The following is a 22,534-nucleotide window of genomic DNA, read 5'->3' as shown; positions in this document are numbered from 1 at the left end:
GTCTCACATTAGTTATGTAAGAAGGACTCTTTTCAGTGAGACTACTTACATCAGCACCCTGTCTTCAGAAGTGACAAGAAACAAATGTCTAAGAAAGAAAAGAACAGGCAAACATATAATGCCACTTCCTCAGCACATCCACGGTGAGCAACTATAGCACAGGGGCTTTCTGAAGTAGCACCTATACACTTAATCATGAAAAGTATGGTTTTGTCAGAGGAGAAAGCAGTATTTGGTATACTGGTGTTTGTATTAACATATATCGGAAATAGTGTTACAGTATCACAAAGAGCATTTCTATAATGAAAAAGTTTCTTTCATCCAGCTTCCTCTGAAATGTCAGTGAGCCAATTACAGACATTTTTATCTAACTCATTTCATATTGTTTTTTTATTCCTTGAGGAAACATATTTCAGTGACATAACTGAGAGCAAGCCTGACGTGAGTATGACCGGAAGATTCCTCTATCTTTCTACATACAAGCAAGAATATAATTTTAATATCATGTGACAAAGGGATGACTCCTTAGATCTCACGACCATGAATATATTAAAAAGAAAAAAATTCAGACACAAGATGTAAACCAGGAAACTTACCATCTAATGGATAATTTGGGATAAACATCTCTTAAGTAAAGTGTAGTTTGATTAATGATGACAAACATGGATTCAGACATGGCAGGTCATGCTTAACCAACCTTCTGAAGGTCTTTGAAAATATTACTGTTGTGCTAAATAAAGAAAATCAAGTGAATATAGTATGCTTAGATTTTCAAGGAGCATTTGACAGGGTTTCTCATAATTGATTATGAGAATATAATAATATAATCTGACTCTAAGCCAGATGAGATTATAGCCAGACTAACAGCTATGAAACAGAAACTGAAATAGGGTTCTAAATATGAAGTTTTAAAAAATGAGAGAAAGGTGCAGAAAAATCAGTGACAACTAAATTATCTCAACAATTGTGAGAGTTTTTGGAATGTGCTTGTTCTGAAATATATGTAAACGGTCAAGTCCTAATCTTGATAAAAGTGAATTACATTATAAAGTAGTATTGGCAATACACCATATTATGTGGTATTAATCAGTATTAGTAATTTATCCAATAATATTAGTGAGCCTAATACCCCTCCAGATAGCCTGCAAAAATTACATTAGAATTTAAGTCAGAATAGAACTGGGAATAATGACATGAAATTCAGAAAACTTTCTAATATTGAATCTAGCGGCTGGGAAGTATATTTAAACATACACATTCAAGGAAACATGACACAAAATACCACTATCTGAGTGATGGACACACTGAAACACCTTTATTCAAAGACATACCTTTGAGAAATGTATACAAGGAAGCTGAAGATTTGATATGGTTAAATTATTTTATGTACATCACTGCCAACTCTGACATTGCAAATTTCACATCCATTTTCCTGCTCTGCAAGAAGCAAAGAATAAGCCAAGTGGATCGATGAGATCACAAGCGAGAACATACAGCTTCTCTTCAATACACAGCCCTCACCACAGAAAGCCAAAGATTTAATTCTTTTTTCCCTACTTTTGCAATGTTATCATCAGTTTTTTGAAGGCTGGAGACAGTTTCAAACGAATCAATTAGTAGATATTTGGGGACTGATACACAGTAACTTATGACAGATAAAGTATTCATCATACAGAATAAAATATTGAGTTGGGGGCAAAAAGTGAATTTGAAGGCCTTATAAAAAATGGAAAGGATTCAGAATGTGAATATAGTAGAGGAATATGGAGTTTAAAGTAATTCAATTTGCCAAGTTGACCTTTTTCAGGTCCTCAAACTATTTTTCCTTATGATCTGAGTCATTTATAACAATGTTTGTAAACACAAATTTTGTGTTACTGTATCCTTTTCTACTCACTCATGATCAAGATGGCAGTCTATAGGCATGAAAATTCAGTAACAAAAATGAAGTTAGTCAAATCAAGGAAACCTCTGTTCCTCAGTCTACAAGGTGGCAGCTGCTATCAACTGCCTATGGATACATGCAAATATTTAATGGAAATAGAGAAATTTATATCCAGAGAATTTATATCCTGAGACCCAGATGTGGAGTCTGGAACAAAAAAAAAAGGGGGGGTGGGGGGGGTGGCCAGAGGGGGCAGAAAATCAGCAAAGAGCAAGAATGGTAAGAAAGAAGTATGTGACACTTTGCATCGTATTAGACTAAATGACAAAAATCTGTATTTGAGAATGTTACACAGGCATCTGATCTACAACATATTCCCTGTACTTAACGCTTATATATGTTTTCTAAAAGGGTCTCAGGTAGTATCTTGCAGATTAAAACTCTTATAAAGAAGGACCCTTAACAGCAAATGGTATTGACTCCTCTCAGAGTGGAACTTCATTTAAAATATTTACTGCTTGAACATACTACAGGGTTTTCTCATCGATACTATCCCAGAAAAACTACTACATTGAAAGATGTCAACGAAAAGACAAGTTCAAGTACTGACAAGATATCTTTGTTGAAAGGGAAGATAGGACATTCCCACAAAGGAACATAAAAGGTGGCCATGTATCTTGGAGAATTACGAAGGGTACAGCAGCTTTTCTCCATGGTGAAATGGAGGGAATAGGGTTCAGCCTTTGTCTCCTTCATAACATAAAAGTCATGGTCCTTCTCATGATATAGAAAATATATATATATTTTTTAAAAGGACTGAATTTCTCTCACAACCCTCCTGATGCCTCCTTTGGCATATATTCTGAAATGTTTTTTGACAACTAAGCATGACTAAGCACTATTAAGAGAATATATTTTTGATTATAGAAGCAATTGGTAATGAGAGCAAAGGAAAAAAGTTCAAAATAGGAAATAGAGCAGTAAAGTATCTCCCACTTCTTCCGCTTTGCCAGACCTTCATTTGATAAGACTCCTACATACAAGCAAATATATAGAAGAGGTATTAAAAACCCATAAGGGGAAAGATGAGGTTCTTTAATACCTAGTACAATAGTCATGTACCACAGCTTTTAAAAGTTAATTGTACATTAAATCTGCCTCAATGAAAGCAGTAAAAGTTCCATTTATAATGAATGGGCCTTGACCAGTTTTATGACGTTGCTTCATACTGAACTCAAGTGCAACTGTCTGTGATGTTCAGTAAGGGTCAGCACTCCACAGTGGAAAAAAAAAAAAAAAAGCAGTAAGAACAGAAAGCTATAAAAAGTTTGTGAGTGGACATGTTTCCTCATCACTTTTGATAATGTTCTACAGTTTGGCCGAGGCAAAACTCCCACTAACACAGACACGCCTTGTGAAACTATTTTTCACGCAACAGGTGGCCTTGGTGACATATTTGTGTTATACTACATTTATCCAAAAAATTGTCGTACCAGGCAAAACAGAAAAAAAAAAAAAAAAAAAACTCAAAAGACGAACACACAAAATGTAACACCAGCATATACTGATATAAACTTCCTCTCTACAGTGTTAAAGAAAAGGAATATAAATTTACCTATTACAAAAGTAATGATGGCTCTGGTTCCCACTGCTAGGCAATAGGACTTAAAAAGGCCAGTTTCTCATACCATGGTATGCTACTTTTCATCTTCAGAAAGCTTCTTCAAATCTCTCCTGAAAGCTTTCTTCTTTAAAAGGTCCTTTGAAAAGGTCGTATTTAGGCAAAATAAAAACTCAGCAGATACAACTATTATTTTGTTTTAAAGGATTTTTTCAAGATACTGCTTATAGGCCATAAAAGCCTGTGATATAGAAATGTTACTTGAAAACCTAGAAGAAAGTTCAATTAGGAAAAAAAATAACTTAAAAAACTTATTTCTGTAACTCTCTGCATGGCTTTTCATTGGTTTGCACGATACTGTTCAGCATAGTTGTACAACTATATGCATTTCCCCGTTCGTTTTTAAACATTTTACTTCTTGATTGAGTCCAAGCAACAAAAGCAGTAAAAAAGTAAGTCATGAGAGAACCTGGTGAAAAACAGTAAATAACTGCACTATAGGATATATAGTAGTACTATAAGGAATAGGTAACTGTAATCACAGCGTTCTTGACCTAACAGGAGCCAAAAAATGAGGTCTTTATTGGGTTGGATTAAGAACAAACATGAGAAATCCACTCTCTCCACCCCCGTTTTTTCCCCCAATAGAAAAATATCAAAAACTTAATTTAGCCATGTGAGAAATACTATTAAAAAATGATAAAATAGATAAAATACATAAAAATGTAAATTTATATATAAGAAGGCTTTACACACAAAAAAAAATTTAACTACTATAAAACAAATTGCAGGTCAAAAATCAGTGAAGGACAATTCTTGAGAAGTGTCTGTAAAAGCTTGTTTATTCTTACAAATGATCAAAAAACTGTTAGATATTTTTACCTGCAAATTATATGAATAAAATGCTTTCTTCTATTTGTCACTTCTTAATACTTTCATGTATGTGTGAATATGTATTTTAGTAGCATATCTGATCTTATTTTACTAGGAAAAAAAATCAATCCTTTCTTTGACATTTCTCTATAATTTCTGATCTATCACTGGGAATGAAATTAGCAATTTTGCAAAGAATTTTCCTTTTGTTCACACTTTGTTGAAACAGTTCTGTATGGTTAAGCTTTCCTAGGGTTGAATATTATTTTCCTCAATAAAAATACTCTGTAGTTGGTAAAATCCCTTTGTTTTTCAATTAAAATCATAAATCATTCCTTGGGTATAGTGAGAATAAAGTTTTTCAGATCTATCACAAGTTTTGAACTGAATAAAGTTGGATGGAGGAGATAGGAGAACCTGCCTTTCCTTTTAGTTTAACACAGACCTTTAATGAGATCACTAGAATTTGCCAAAACTGGAAAGAAAGGAAGAAAAAATGTTTTAGAGGTTCCTCAATGAGAAAAAAAAAGGCATAGTTTCCCCCATATACCTCCCTTCTCTCCCCAGCATACAGTGCAATAAAGAAGTCACAGGCAAAGAAGTTTACAAGGTCTGAAACAAGTCCTCCAAGTTTCAAGAACATCTGCCTCAACTACCGTACTTTATGCTGGAATTTTATTCCTATTTCCGCATGATGAGATGCAATGCTATCTCCTCCATTGCTTATGCATTCTTTTTATCAGTCTGCTGCTCTCATGCAGTGTCAGTATTCAGCAAAATTAGATATATAAAAAATTCTGATGTTATACCAGGGTAAGTCCATGAGGAAAATAGTAATTTTGTCATACCTTTGTGAGCAGAGGCCAAAAATGGTGTAAGGGTACAGAATATGCTGCTATGTCTGACTACAAAGGTCAATAGAAAAGGTCATTTCTTCAAACTGCAATCACCTACACGCACAGTGAGCAATACAGTCTGTTATATGTTTTCTGCCAACTGACCCATTGTGTCAAGTTAAATAAGTATTATTTCAACATTCGTTCACCTAACAAGGACATCACTGCTTTTGAACATAAAATATGTAATTTATGTGCTTCCTATTTAGTTAAGCCATTTTGTTATTGCATCAAATTATCTATTTAGATATGTATAGGTTGTGCATCAGTTCAATACAGCTCTGTTCTTCTGTTACTCCTAAAGTCCACTGTTATATTTCTTTTTCCTTTCACACCCCTATTCTAATAGATACTGTTAGCTTTTGCAAAACATTATAAAATTCTTTAGGGTATATATAGTAGAGCAGGTTTCCCTTAATGTACTACAAGCCTCAGTGTGCTCCACACTGAGTGGGATTCACTTGCCTAAATGTAGTATTTTAAATGACCTAGGATATCCCACCTAGCCCCCAGATGTTGCATCAGAGGGCTATGGGTCTCCTGCATGTCCTGTGTCTTATCTGGTAGTTTTTTAGACAGTCTCAGATCGCTCAGAGAGAGTCCAAAATGATATCAGATATTCTCTATTTAGACCAGATGATCCCACCATTTCTGAAACACCAATTGGGCATCTATCTCGGAGTTAAATAAAGCTCTGTGCTTTCTGCACTCTGATCTGACTCAAACAGCTTAGCTTTTTTATTAAGATGACCTTCCCAAAATCAATTCTGTCCAGAAAACATGTTATAGAATAAATAAATAAACAAATAAAAAGAACCAAACCCCAAATCTAGTCACAGCAGTCAGTAACAGTAAAGTGAATTCATTCAGAGAATCACCAACATTGTCTAAATAGCAATTGCTTTTGGGTAGGAAAAATACAGGTTTTATTATTTCAAATGAACACAAACCAAAGAAAACTGCCAGAAAAGTGTTGCTGTAAACTATTTCAACTCACTGCTCCTACTCCCTAGCCCATGAGGACTTGTAATTATGTCAAAACAGTTAATATCATTAAAACTGTAGGTTATACAGTGTTTTATATACTGCTACTATATTCACCAGTTGTCATCATTCTCAATGGGAAGAGGTTGTGATATTTGCTAGAAATGACATTTATCTCCTGATACACTTACATCATACATTTCCTAATGCACTTCTGTATATATCTCCTAATACACTAACACACTATACATTTCTCTCCACACACTTATTCATAAATCTTGTTCATATAGGGGCAATTAAAGACTTGCATGTTTCACTTACAATTTCTGAACACTGCAAATGACTATTATTGCTTTTTAGTACCCTTTCTCTTTATCTAATATTAATATTGGAAGATCTATATAAATGTGGTCTTTCACCAAATACATTTACAAGAACAAAAAGGCAACAAATGAATAAAGTGAAAAAAATGAAGAGCTTCCAAATAAGAAGTCTCTTCTCCCAAAAGAAGTTAAACAAGCCTAGTAAGTAGCAAAGATGCAGACATTGCTATAATATTTAAAATATAAAGAATTTTAATCTTACAGCTTTCACACATTTTCTTAGTAACTTTATGGATCAATAAAAATGTTATCATTCAAAGGTGTGGGAAGTGGAGAATTTTCTTCAAGCTATAAATATAACTTAATTTAGGTACCAAACAACTGCTACTGGACGTTACTACCAGATGGTGGACAAACCTTTTCAAAAGCAATAAACTCATTAACACTGTTCAAAAAAAAAAAAAAGAAAAACACTTTACGCATGGAAAAATGGTACAACTCTTAGGTATCAGTGTCTGCTCACAAAAGTCTTCCATGTTAGCATTCTTAGTTCATGATGCTATCAATAAAACTTTTAGAACGTAATATTGATTTTAATTGGCCAAATACAGGTAAGGCATAAATACTCTGCACAGAAACACGTATCTAAATCTGGTGCATTACTGACCAGTTACAGGGTGGGAGACAGTTTAGCAAGGTGACCAAAATCTTACTGTAAGTTAACTTTCATTTTAAGAGCCTATTAACTTAAGGTTGAACAGCTTGAACTGGCTTGATTGACAGACTTGACACAACAAAAGTTAGGAAATTTCAGATACAGATGCAGAACTGGAAAAATATCTAATAAAGTCTAATTTACAATAAATTATAAAAAGAATTTCAGCAGCTCAGTTTAGGTTTCATAAAGGCACAAGAAGGAACTACTCTTAACTGAAGACTTCAGAAAGACTTGGAACAAAACTTTCTCAGAAGAGTTATTTGCATACATACCACACCAATCATAGAGGGACGGATGTGTTTGTGAAGCACTTCACTGTTACTGTCATAAATTGCCTGCATATAATGTACAAAGCCCATTTCGTTCCCGGAGAAAATCATTTTGACCTGATCTTAGAAGCTAAGCTTATGTTCTAAAAGGCACTGCAGCATGTCAGGAGATGATAGATCAGACTTATAGATCTGGTATGCTACCAACAAAAACAATCTACCACTACCACATTTTGAAATAATCTGAATTGGATATTATAAAAATACACACAGTCCTGGTGGAAACCACTAGGCCTCAAAGACTTTGATTTAGCAAGACACAGATGGGGTGGAGTGCATGCGATTAGCTTCTTTACACTGTGACAGGCATTTCATATTTCTCTTCTTTTCCATCACCTCTTGATGCTTGTATTTTACAACAGAATCAAACAATTTGGTATATATAGTATTAGATGACTGCACTTACAGATGACAAGGGAAAGAAAGCAAAAAAAAAAAAAAAAAAACTGTTTTCAAATTCCTTTAGTATCGGAGCACTCCACTTGATTCAATGAAACAGATAAACCTTTCCTCAGATCTTCCCCATCCCTGCTTCCAGCTTTAGACTTTGGTCTAAAAGTTTTCTACCTAAACGTGAATTTCAGTGAAAGAGATCTTTGCTTCTGTTTTAACGGAATTTTTGTCTCCCTTGTTGGTGTTCATTTGGGACACCATCATGAGAAACTTACTACAGCACAACACTCACATGCATTACTGAGAACTAATGATACAGAAAGAGGAAACACTCAGGTTCACAGGGCTTATGATAAATTTGATTCTATGGATAGATTATTTTCTTTTCTATTTGAGTTAGATAAACAGTCTTGCCTTTTAAATACATTAGACTAAAGGTAAGACATACTTTATGTACGCCTTGTGCAATATTTTGTTAAACATTCAGAGGTGTCTTAGTTGAAGTGCTATTAACACGCTTGCATGCTAGAAAATTTTGCCCAAATATCTCATGATATTTCAAGAGTTGACTTGCCAATATTGTCAGTTTCAGAGCAGAAATTATGATTATACAGTTGTCAATTCCACATAGTCAACATCCAGATCAGCTCAGCTGATTGATCTCAGCTGCAAGTGCAATAATGTATAGATCTTTTTCTCCTTTAAAAATATCTGCATTTCATTAATAGTCCACGCTCCAGATCTTCCATCTTCTACTACTCCCCATCTACTTATGCAGGTTTATCTGCAGGTGCAATAACACACAGATCTGGATCAAAGCTCTCCATTATCTATGTATTCCAGTAAAATTTCCTGCCAGACAGCTAAAAATTCATTATCTTGTCATCCCTTCAAAGGATGGGTGTAGTACGTAAAGAGTGGGAGATTGGCAAGGAGATAGGAGCGCATTGACCGATCAATTATTCCAGCTGCCAAAACACATGGTGTGCAGAAACTAAGAGGTTGCAACTCTTACACTTGTGGCACATAGGCATCAATCTGGACTTGTATACACCTAAAGAATTACTGCTTCCCTTGTTATCTGTAGCATATATGCAGTACCCCACACTGTAGCCTATTAATTTGCCTCCAACTCATGCGCCCCTTCCCCCCTCCCCTCGCCATGGGCTGATGCTCTGCAGTGCCTGTGACAGCCTGGTCACTTGGCCTGCAAGGTTCCTGGGGTTCTCCTTGCACTTCAGGGATTTCAAGGTAATAAACATCTAACAACTTTACTCCAGAGTAGTGTCTTCTATCTCAGCGTATTCCAAGTGTCAGTTACTGCCGTTAACAATGGGCATTTCCATCCTCAGATGTGTTTTGCAAATGTTTATTTGTGACATGTACAGTAATTAGTGGCAAGACCAGGAGCTACAGAGTAGTTTCAGAAGTATTTACCACTGTCATAGCCTTTATTAAAAAAAAGTGAAATTTTTTTCTGTCTTATATAGCTAAATTATCAAATTAGCTTATTACAGGTATTTTGACACTATCAGATTATCCTCAGTTACTGTTGCTAGAAAACACAACGGTGCTGGCTTTGATTATTACAGAGATATAACCGACATAGCTGGTTTGAAAATAATAAGGGTTAGGATAAGCCTTCCATCTTGGCTGCAAGGCTGGGAACCAAACGGTGAGTACCTGCAGTTGGTCTGATTGAAGCAGAGTGGAGGACTGTAAAGAAGAGATGGCAAGGTGCCTGAAAGCATGCATTTTTTTTTAAAACCAAAAGCTAGAAGTGTCACTGGAAAGAACTGGAAAAATTCAAAACAAAAACTCAACAACATAGCAGAAGCTTCAGAAAAATTATTGCTTCTGAAGAGTTATTTTTTTAGGAGTTTTTGTTTATTTACCATTATCAAAGCAAAAGAAGAGACGCACTCAGGTAGCATAAATAGACAGGAGGCAGTCGAAAACAGAAGATCAGGATCATGGAATAGAAAGGAAAGAAATTTTAGAGGAGGAAGGAACTCCTCAAGACCACACAGATATAAAAAAGAGCAAGGTGTGGGTATCTTTTCTCTTTCTCTAACCAACTTCACTTTTACAGCACATATTTTTGGAACAATTATGCAGCTTATGAAGGAAAGGAAGAAGAGTTGCAATTTAACTTGTTGCAATTTAACTTGTTCTTCATGTAAGAAAGTTTGAAAGCACTGTTGCTATTAAAAAGATTCCCAAATATAATCTGTACTTCAAGAAAAAGAAACTAGGGAAGGTATGTCCAAGAATGACATTCTAAATAAGCTACGGGGCAAATTTCTTGTTCTGGCAGCATGAGACTAAATTTTAGGATACCTCTGTAATACACACAGCTTGATTTATTTATTTGGAATCTATATCAAAAAAACTGCTGGCCAAATTCTTCTTAGAGTTACAATGAAGCTTGAGGACAAAATTAAATTCACCTCTCTATGAAAAATCAGTGTATTTATCTGAGGGGAAACTATTTTTACTAGGGATAGTAATACTGCAAAAAAAAAATCATGAAACAGAAGTATAACTCTTTGGAAAAGTCAACCCTTATGGTACAATTCCAAGTATTTCATGACTTTACACCAAGGATGAATTGGCGTATCATTTTCCAGACAGCAGAAAAGTTGTTTGTGTTTGTCAGCAGTTCATACAAGAAGAAATCAATGCAATGGGAAAGAAATTCATAAAGATTTTCTGAGAGAACGATTTAAAGCTTTACATTCTAACGCATTTTGTTACCTCACTCCTGCCAGGAAAAAAAAAAAAGTTAGATAGTAGAAACATTCCCATGTATTAGTGATTTTATTTTATTTTTTTTAGTTCACAGCTCATTTTTAATAATTTCTGGCCAGACAAATTTTCAGCTTTACTAGTGAAGTTGTCAATTTGAGAACTGTTCAGTCATTACATTGTATGACAGTTAACAGCTGTGAGCAACTAACATTGCTAGAATTTAAACAACATTGGGGATACCAAAAAAATAAAAGTATTGAACAGTAGGACATCCATTTTAAAAAAGGCAAAAATGTAATGATCTGTTGCAGTCTGCCATGAGAATGTCACCTATTATCTGTTAAGAGTGGTGCATTGTACCTGCAGATGGCAATTTTATGTGCTACTTTGTGCATCTTAAATCATTTTTCTGCTCTAGGGTTTCCATGAATCTCTGCACTAGAATGGCTAAACAGCAGGGCAAATGAGATGACTGAGGCCAAGAAGGAATGCTTAAAAAACTGAGGCTGTGTCTATATGAATGAAACAAAAAAAAAACATTAATTCCAGAGAGATAAATATAAAAGCTTAGCAAGATAGACTAAAAATAATTTGAAGAACAACTTCAGAAAAAATGCAAATAATAAAACTTTTTCTAAATGGATCAAGAGCACAGACAGTCTGCACACATGATCATGGTAGAGAAGGAACATTCAGAAAAAACAAGGTTATAGCAAAAAAGTAAGAGTTTTTGAAGAGCAGTTCAGTTTGGACCCTAAAATGAAATCTTTGGAAGGAGAGTATATTGAGTTGTCCCAAACAAGTTGTCTGAATAAGACAGTACTCACCAGAGATTCCTGGGAGATTTCACAAATGAAATAGTGAAAAGAAACACTAGGAAACAGTGGCAATTACAAGAAAGAATGAATTAATGTTATCTGTTTGCCTTGAAAGATATACATCCGCCGTTATTATATAGTTTATGTACATACAAGTTAAATCCCTAACACAATCATTATCTACTCCATTAGAAAAAATAGTTTAAATTATAACATAGTATAGCACCCTTTGAAGTACAGTTGTTTGCTTGTTTTAAACCACCACTAAGAGGAAAGACATGTCCAAAGACCCGTTTGAATTATTAGGACCAAGGCAAAAAAGTCATTGAATTTCAAACTGAAAAGAACCACATGAAGTAGTAGCACAACACGTAGTAGTGGATGCAGAGTACATCCGTCCCAGAGACCAACAGAAGGTCTCTGGAGTTCAGTTAAGGCTAACAAGACCGAGCTGGGAAGCACAGCTCAAGCTGATAAGATTTGGCTAAATCACACTCCTACCCGCAAAGAGATATACACTTAGCTTTTATCTTAGAAGATAAAACTTTCAAATATTACTCACATCTTCCATTAGTATTTTCGGTTACGACTATAGTGTCATTTATAGAAGATAATACATTACACTCAGTTTCATTATATTTTATGTAATTTTATTCCAAACTAGAGTGATTTAATTTAATTAAAAATAATTTAATGAAATCTAAATGATATGGAGTGGCTATTCACTGTGACAGAATCATCAATAATAACAGGGAAGTGTTCAAAAAAATTGTCGTAGAGAGAAAGCCAGAATAGGTAATGAAGTCAAAACTTGATAATGACAATATATTTTCTAATCTATTCCTGTTTAGAAAGTTATTGGAATAAAAGCTACAAGATTTCATCAGATCTAGATAACCTGCAACCAGGATGTCTAAAAGAAATGGTTGAGGAGTTCCCCTAATAGTACTGATTTTCAATACATATTGGAATACTGAAGAGTTCCACTGGACTGCAGAATACTAACGTTTAAAAAAGTAATTATAGACCTATCAGCCTGATAATTCCAAGGTAGAATAATGAACACAGGACTGTGATAAAAATTGTACAATAATCCACTGATTAATGCCAATCAGATCTCATCAATTTATTATTTAGAGGATTTGAAAGTCTAAACATAGTTAGGAAATCTAGGACAATTAATTTAATTCAGACTTTTGTAGGATGCTTGCATAATAATGTAAAATATTTTTAATTGAGAAACTAAACTAATACAAAGTTAAGTTTCCTAATAAAAAAAATTAATAGGATAACCAGGTTCTTGTTCTATTTATTTTGTAACTTATCCCACTCATGTGGGAATTCTAATGGAAAATTGTCAGTGAGTAGGTATGTTTCTAGAGCAGTCATAAATGAATTAGTTCTAAACCTTATACTATTTTAAATCACTAACCTAGAAAAACAAACAAACAAACAAACTAGACAAATAACAACTGATCATCTGTTTCATCCTGTAGTGGTAGTAGCAGTAAGGTATTCAGATGAGAGAACAGAGCTATAAATGAATACAGATAAATGTAAGTTTATACCTCTACAAGTGAGAAATACACATCTCAGGTTAGAGCGACTGGCCTAGGAAGCAACATTTCTGAACAGTACTTTTCATAGTGCTAGTTTTATATATGCATGAACAATAAACTTACACTTTTGTGAGGTTTTTTTTTTTGGTAAGAGTCTTTTTCAGTAAAATGATGTAATCAGCTACATCCGTCCATACCACTTCAGACCTTGACTACACATGTTATCTTTGTGACTTATTATTTCAGTGTAAAAATTAAAATTCTCTTCACATATTTCAGTTAAATGGTAACATATATGAAGAGCTGTCAGTGAAAATGATTCAAGTAATTGATTTTTTTTTTAATTCCTTAATTAACTCTTCCAATTCTTCCAGTGGAACCTAGAACCTATCTGTTTCAAAGCATTCACTAACATTATTTCTTTATTGATGGATGTTAACACATAAGTAATGGCATATGCACTCTACACGAAAAATAGATTTTAGATACTGGTTCTATCCTGCGCTATATTATACAAAAATTTTAGAACATTTGCATACATGCTCTTCCGAGTTTTTCACTTGCAGAAAATATATTTTATACATATGAGCAAAACTATGAAACATGTCAGAAGACTAAGAAGGAAAACTCATTTGCAATTCAAGCTAATACTTTCAGAACACAATTGCAGATATTCATTAGTTTTTTTTCTTTATTTTTTTTTTTTTAAATAGGGCTTCTAAAACCTTTCACTACAGTCAAATATTATCCAATGCAAACAGAGAACTGATGAAGAACGTTTGCACCTCCTTTGACCAAAGGTAGCTGTGCTGGACTACTGCCCAAATGCAAGCTGAACAGCCTGGAGGCTACCACTAACCACCAATTCCCAGGAAGCCTTTTCATCTCAAAAACACTACAGGGCATGAAAAAGGCTAGAGGAGAGTAATGCAGGGCAAACTGGCCTTTGTACATATTTAACTTTAACATACAATTTTTATAAGAGCAAATAGGCAGAACAGCAACCTCTTTTGCCACATTTTTCCACTCAGGTTTTCAACTTGCATGAAATTGTATAGCTACTTTTTCCCTCCCTCTTGTTCATGTGTTTGTGTGAGCTGCAAGAAACATATTCTGAAAAGAAAACCCATTAAAGATTTCAAAAGCTAAGGGTACTAGTGATTCTCGATTTTCAACTGGATAGACATTCAAGACTTTTGAAATTGAGAAAGTGTTGAGCTCTGACAACTTCAGTTTTTCATCTGGTTTAATATTATGATTAAGTATGCAAAAACAATGCAAAATTTCAAGATGTAATCTTTGTAAAGAAACAACTTAGATTTTTAGCAATCCTGACTAAATCAGAATAAGCTGAAGTTTGATTTTGATTTTTGACACTTCCATTTTTTTTAAATTCATTTTGGGTGCCTTTTGCATGAAGGTATTAAAATTATCCCCTATTTCCAGAGTTGTTATTCATTTTGACTATTATTAATTCTGCAAATACTTTTAAATATAAATTGTTTTAAAAATCTGGTATATAGTTGTAAACATAAACACATTTAATTTTTTCACAAATTAAATTATTCTTCTCATTCACAGCACAGTGTAACTATCAGTCATCATCCAATTCATTCCTTTTACTTAATTTTCTTTTTTTTTTTTTTTTACTCTCTGTACAAAATACATGAAAACCTATGAAAAACCTACCCTTCTTTAAAGCCACATTTCTCACATACTGTTTATTTCTCACGTACTGTTTACAAGTATTCTTTCTTTGCAATTTGAAGCATATTGTTTTGTAATTGAGCTTGCATTCTCTTTCAAATTTAATCGAGGATTTCTGAACGCTAGTAATCCAGAGGGTTACTTTGTTTGGGCTTACTGTTTATTAACAACACAAAGTGAGGAAAAATAACGGAGAAGACGATAGTCCCTTTACATCACCCTCATCTCCAAGTCCTTTTTTGCTCTGAATTATCCTTTATTTTTCTAACTCATGTTGTTAGGGCAGGCTAACGCACGGCATATACTGAGGCTCCCATTTCACTGAATCCTAAAACTGCTTCCGCTTCTGCTGGTAAGAGAAACAGAAAAAAAATAGAGTTATCTGGAAGCAGGGCAATCTCTTAAACAAGAGCTGTCAGTGAATATGGTAAGACTAATTTCAGAAACCCACTGGACATTCAGGCAAACTTCAGGAAGAAAACATGTACCCTTTGTTTAGGATTTTCTGGTTATACAGTACCTTGTTACGTGGACAGGAGCAGTATGGTATATCACAAATTGCATATTAAGCAAAAAGGGTCAAGCATTACCTAAACAGCAGAACAGCACTCGCGAGGCATCAACCTTCCTTCCATCCCCACCCCCAACAACCTCTTCTTTCTTTTCTATTTAAGCCCTATCAGATCTGTAGTTTCTAGGACAACTGATAGAAAGAGACTGAAGAGCATCTTCTGGCCTTGTTGAATACTTTAAAAACCCACCCTTCACCTTTCCCTCTCCCCTTTCAACCCTTCCCTGTTACAGCTGTCATACAGAACAGAAGCAGGGCAATTTTTTCTTAATGCAATTACAGCCATCTGTAAACACAAACTGTTTCCGAACCCTGTTTTTTGGCATTATGTGAGCTTTTATACCTTCAGCAGTCTCTACGAACACAACAGAGACCAAAGACCTTAATATTTTCAAGTCTTTATACCTTGCACAGTCTTGTACGTTACATTATAAAGCACCTCTCATTCATGAGGCCACATTGCAACCTTAATAAAAGCCCATCACTGGCCTCTGCAAATACCTGTTCCAGATTTAAATCCTTCCACAGTTTGAGAATATGCTGTGGCAATGACATTCAACCATGGGAGGTGCAGAAACAGATCGTGCAAGCCACTGCTATCTATTCTCTTATTTCCTAAGGTAATTTGACACAAATATTTTGTTCTAGGAAGTCTATTTTTTATTATTACTATTACTCTTGATAAAGGCTAGTAAGCTGAAGGAGAAATACAAAAGAATTTATATGTCATCATATTTAGGTGGTTTGTGTATGTTTAGATATATATATACATATATATTTATATATTAATGATTGCTCGTGATGTATTTTTAGAATATGACTTACAGGATAAACAAATAAGCCAGAGTACAAATAAAACTTAAGCAGTCAAGGACCATCTTAACATCTCAGATATATTTAACAATGTATTTTTATCAGCACGATTGATTTCTCAGAAGATCAGAAGTAGCTGCCTAGTAGGAGGGCAATATATTCATAATATATTAAAACAGAGTGTCGGTAAACACATAAAATATTAGCATATTCTGAAAAGAACAACACTAAACACTGAATACAGCATAGGCTTCTTTTAAAAATGAAGTAATTTCTTTTTATAAGGGAAAAATGTCATTGCTACTAATGCCAGTGAAGCTTGTCCTTCAGATATTTCTTTCCTTTAACAGCAATAATTTTCATATGACTTTTTTTTTCCTCTTCAATATCACAAAGTAAGATTCTGTGACACCCCTCTTAAGAGACATCCATATAATTAGCCTTAAAAATATACTAGATATGCTTTTGGGGTTGCATGCGAGCCTGCAAAACTGCCAGACCAGTAAAGTCTGAAGAATTTTCTTAGTAAAATCAATACCTATTTTCTCACCAAAACAAATGAAGGGTTCACTTCTTCAGTTAGATTTGCCATACTATAGTCAACACATCTCAGTTGTGCACATTTCCAGTTGGCACAGCCAGTAAAAACCCTGCCTAGGTAGACATTAAACTCATGAAATTCTGTATTTGTAGTTAAAATCTAAAACCAGATAATGATCAGGCCTATCACTGAATATTCAAGTAGCAAATTCACCTGAGAATGGTATTTGCCTTACTCATCTCCAGTATGGAAACTCCCTTCAGTTAATCTAACAATCTGATTCAGCATGCAAAGATTAGCTTTTCGTTTCTCTTAAAGAAACAGAAAAGAGAAAGGATTACAGTGTTGCCAAATAAGTTAGGATTTTTTTTTTTTTTTGGTACTCAAATTAACAGAAAGAGTTTTTGTTTAGATGATATTCTTCAGTACAAAGGTATACAGAATCTTCCAGTTCACCTATATTTCAGAAGAGAGATTTTGACAGAATGAATCACATGCAACATGGGATGACAGATTTCCTATATCTCAGTATGAACACATTCTCAGTTAAGTAAATTTATCATCTTTACTAAGCAGTAAGGTCTCGAAAGAATTTCCTATCCTTCATGTATCTCCAGCCATGAGATAGCTCAAACTGAGATAATACCATTGTGCTGCAAATCTTTATTCAAAATTGATCACAAATCACCTAAATATTAAATCTAAAATGCAGACCTGCTACTGTGCATATACAAAAATTATCTCAAAAATAAAAGTTTGATTTTCCTGTGAAACCTCTTCGCAGCCATTGAGCATTTTGACCTGATTTCAGAATGTCTTTTTTTTTTTTTTTTCTCGGTAGATTTTACATACATTCTTCACTTCCTGCTTGGTTTAGTTAACTTTTGTTTAGCTAAGGTTGTTTTGCTTTTTTTCCCATTTCTGGTTTGCTACAGTTGATAGGACTTCCTTTATAGAAGTAGTCTGAAGCTATCTCCCCTGAAAAGTTATTCTTATTTTTGTAAAGGTGAAGAGTGGTACATCAAGATTCAAATTGTAGCCTGAAATCATTTGAAACCTGATTTGTGGCATCATTTGATTATTTTTCTCCAGTAGACAATGACTGATCCCAAATAAATATGGTAATGCAGCCTAGTAAGTTACAAATTCTTGTATTTTTCAATGAAAACATAGAATTTCTATATTATCCTTTTAACATAGAGTGATATGATATCTATCCCAAATGAACATTTAACTTCAATTAAAGAAGTGGTCACTCCTAACAGTAACAAGTAATCCCAAAATTACTAAAGGAAGGCTACCATTTTTCTTTATTATAATATGCATACATTACACATAATTATACAAAAATCTGGAAGAATTTAAGTGTTAAACAAGGAACGTAACCTCTTTCTGCCTACATCTCTCTCTGTTTCAGAGCAAAGGATACTTCTTACCAGAAGGCCCAATTCTCTTCCATCTTCTATAATGATCTCAGTGAATGTTTGAGGTATAAACCAATTGAACTGAGGGTTTACAAACGATACCGTGCATCAAGGGCGTCATGTTCCATACCAATGCTACCCATTAGCAGGCTAATCCAGCATTTCTATGCAGCACAGTAGCTCTACCTACCCATATAAAATATGGTATTATATATATTGCATAATATTATATATAGCTGGTTTTAAACATCATTTTTAAATCCAAGTAAAATAAGATTGTCCCCTTCAAGAAATACTGGGCTTATTTATCAGTTTAGATACTTTTCACATTAACAACAGCCCAGACGGACTGTAGTTTCTCTCAATAAGCCTTCAAAAAGCTTCAGTTCTGAAATAAAATGAAATGAATTTGTAAGGTTTATATTAAGTTTTGACCTGAGTAATACATATTTAATCCATAATGTATTTTCTTTGTGAAGATGATGCTAATCATAATGTGGACGGAGGTGGCTAAAACTCTTCGCAAAAGACGGTATCTGCGCATCTTTGGTGGACAGGTACAGGGGCAGCTTTGCAACAGGAGTGTTGGAGCAAGTTCTGTTGAGGAGGCATCTGCATGGCCACAGCTGAGCAGAGTACCACAAAGAGGAAGTGTCAGGTAACGGCCAAGAAGGACTCCTTCTGGGAGTGACAGTCACTCATCTTCCAGCCTGACTCATGGAGGCTTCCTCACCCAGGACCAGGATCTGGGACACGGCATAGATTGCTGAGGCTGATCCATTTCTAAAATTACTGCCCTTGGATGCCAACCCATGTGCACACTAACAGCATTGGCAGGGGTGACTACACCTAAGGGTGACTACAAGCTCTGAGTTAGGGCAAAGAATTTGGGAGGACCTGACAGTGTCCTTCCTGCGGCTAAGGGAAAAGGCTCAGGAAAGATGTATCCTACAGAGCAACCCCTGGCTGGGCTGCTGGTGTCATGGGCAGGGCTTTAGCTTCTATGGGCACAGGATCCTCTCCAAGGAACAAGGACTGCTGGGGAGAGACAGGATCCACCGAAGGAGTGGGACAAGGCTACCTTTGCACACAGGTGCCTCAGCCTAGCAAGCAGGTCTTTAAACTCTGTTCATCCTGGGACAGAAAACACAGCCTGCAGGCAAGTGGGAGAATGGGGGATGGGGAAGTGGTAAATAATATCTCTTATTTCATTCTAATATCCTCCTGATTCAAACAGTAACAGATTTCTCAGAACTGAAGACAGATAGCTTTGACACCTTCTGTGTCAACTCATGCAGTGCACTATTTATATGTACAATTAGACTCACATATAATTTAATCCCATGTTGTTAACGTTTCCTTGAATTTCTGACCGTTTTTTCAATATAGTTCATTTTATAGGTGCCAGAGAAATATTGTATACTTACACCACACAAACCACACCATTATCATGCCTTTAAAAATTGTAAGGAAACTCCGTACATTTTTGAAGGGCAAAGGTTTATGATTGCACACACGATGCTCTGAACTTTTCCACTGGCAAACCTTAAATTTGAAGTAGTGAGAAACACCATTCAGAACAACAACAAAAATCCCAAGCCGCAAAAATTCATCATCATTTTGTAAAGTAATAATGCTGTGGTCTACAGATAGATAAATTATCTAAACATTTCTAATGTTATTATTACTTGGAAATTGGTCACCAACATTTCAAGTGGATGAAGATAAATATTAAAGATGGATTACATCAAATTCAAAAATGTGAAATGACAGATTCAAACAGTTGATGGAGGGGGAAAAAAAAGAAAAAAAATGGCAACTACTAGGAATTAAAATACTGAAGAGAATTAGGCTACCTAGTTTCAGTCTGCTTTATATATCCTTAGATTCATTTACAAGGCCTGATTAGAACTTTTACACTGATGATTATGGAAGTTCACATTACTCATTATAAAATATATCATCTACATTTTCTACTTATATTTAGCAAGAAACAAAAGCATTTCATTCCTATGACTCTTAACATTTTACTATTAAGGTCTATTTAATGGTCTGAATCTCAATCAAATATTGACGTTCAGCTCTAACAAAGATGCACAGATCTGAATTTAACTCCCTTTTTTTAAGCAAAGATAAATATTAGCAGATTGATCTAGAAGAAATCTGACATAAATTATCACAGAAACCAAGTTACCAAAGACATCTAAAGTACCTTTTTTGTATTAGTCACAATTTTGTAGAACAGACTACCCACTTCAGCTGAACTCAACAGGTTGAGATTATCCTCATAGTTAAGAAATGTCATTTAATTGCCTGTATCTTATATCCGCATATTCAAATACAATCAGTTCACCATAGAAGCATTAAAGGGAATGGCAAAACATGTTTTGCATGTTTTAATCACATATTAAAAATGATTCATGTTCTACGTCAACAGAAAATAAAAGATGAGGGATTAATGAACACGCTTTATGAATTTCACATCTCAGCATTAGCTGGAGTGAGAACGTGAAACTCATCTCCTAGATATACTGTTCATCTACTGTCAAAGTTATGTGCAGACTAAATATAACTTTTATTTACTTTGACGTTTGCTTCATAAACAAAACTGCATTTCAAGGTATTAAATTCAGAGATCGTATTTCTATCACTGAAACAATGTCTCATATGGGATATAGCTTTTTGCTGAGAAAGCGTCTGAAAAACCGCTTCTGTGAATGTCATGTAAGCCTTCTGCTGATTTCATCACAATTCTTTTGAATTGGAAAAACAAAAATACTCAGAAACCCAGTTCAGCATACCTGTGAATACAAGATACAGCTCACATAAGGAAGGTAAAAAAGTAGAGCAGAACCTTTAGGGGAGTGCAATATTTCTTATGTTTTGAGCTTTACTGAGTGACAAGATCCAAAAGAAAAATCATTAACATACAGAACAATAAAAATTACGCATAAAGAGTACATAAAGTTCTGACTGTTTAAAAATAAACACTCGTTCTGAACTTATGGAAAGAACCTTATGGTACACAAATCTCAAGTATTACAAGTTTTTTTTAATGTATAAGTTGACTAGTTATACTCTATTACTGTTCATGTTTTTGCTTAGCTACAAACATACAGTCCCATTTAAATCAATGTGATATGATATTAACTAATGACACAAACACACAAAGAAGTCCGTAAAACTCAGAGCCTTCCTTTTTTAATTACTTTTTAGAATGCAAGTAAGCTAGCACTTTCATATCTGGACCTCCTATCCTACAGGAGGATGGAGAAAAAGGATATCTCTATAGCAACACTTGAAGTGGAATAGGCAGGGAACTACTCCACTAGATGCTACTCCTTCCTACCAATGCATAGAAAAACAGATGTAAAGAAAATAAGTAAGACTCTCTTGAATCATCCAACCAATGAAAAACTGGAGCAAGAGGAGATCTTCTCATTTATAACTTACTCTGATATAAGGTCTTGTATTTCACCAGTGCAAGAAACTGAAAGGAAATTACACTTTTTTGTGCTCCCTTTACACTTAACTAAAATTTTTCTCAGCATGTATATTTCTGTTCCTACAGCCAAACTTTTTTAGTTTCCTTTTTTAACCTATGCAGAGCCTTAAAAACATAACTGGCAGTATCCTTGAACTTAGGAGTGAAACAGCAATTTCTCCCTTTTCCCTAAGAAGGTATTACCGAAAATACCAGCAAAGACAAGCTGCTGTTTAGCTGTGGTCAGAGTAGTGAAAGATGGCACAGATTATTGTCATTTAGGGAAGCTGTTCTCCTATCATCAAAAATGCTTAGTCAAAACAAGGACCTCTATAAACTACCAGAAATCTTGCAGAAAGTGGCCAGTATCTTACAGTTAATACACAGAAGTTTAAACTATTAAGTCGAGTTTTTTCTGCCTGTATCAAGGTGAAAAATAAAATTTCAGTTCCCCTTCCATGAGAAAGGAATTATCTTATCAAACGGGATAGCATTTAAGGAGTCCTTATTTTGTCTGATTTTTTTCAATACAGTCTGAGAAATTTTAAATCTCAGCTCCAAAAAAATTGCTTCAATTTTGGGTACCATTAGGAAGCTGTGGTGGGATGCTCCCAGCTTCCCCCCACCACCTGGTGCCAGTTACAAGCAGTTTGCACTCCGGTACCTCACACTCCAGACAGGAGGATGCCAAGACCTTGAGATAAGGCCTGCTTGGATGTCAGGACCCTCAGAAACAAAGCCTCCTCTCACTGCTTGGGCGGTGTTAATTATTGTGGCCTGGAATTATCTCCTCCTGGCGGAGACCTTGAAACAATAACCTGCTTTTACTGCTGAGACAACGTTA

General features: G+C 34.8%; 1 protein-coding gene across 2 annotated transcripts in view; it reads right to left on the bottom strand.

Annotated features, from left to right (window-relative positions):
• Positions 1–22,534, bottom strand: part of NCAM2 (neural cell adhesion molecule 2) — a 321,807-nt gene that overhangs the window by 263,091 nt on the left and 36,182 nt on the right. The gene's annotated exons all lie outside the window — the stretch shown is intronic.

Source organism: Struthio camelus, chromosome 1, assembly GCF_040807025.1.
Source record: "Struthio camelus isolate bStrCam1 chromosome 1, bStrCam1.hap1, whole genome shotgun sequence".
NCBI classification, from domain to species: domain Eukaryota; kingdom Metazoa; phylum Chordata; class Aves; order Struthioniformes; family Struthionidae; genus Struthio; species Struthio camelus.
This window is presented reverse-complemented; position numbering and strand designations above follow the sequence as displayed.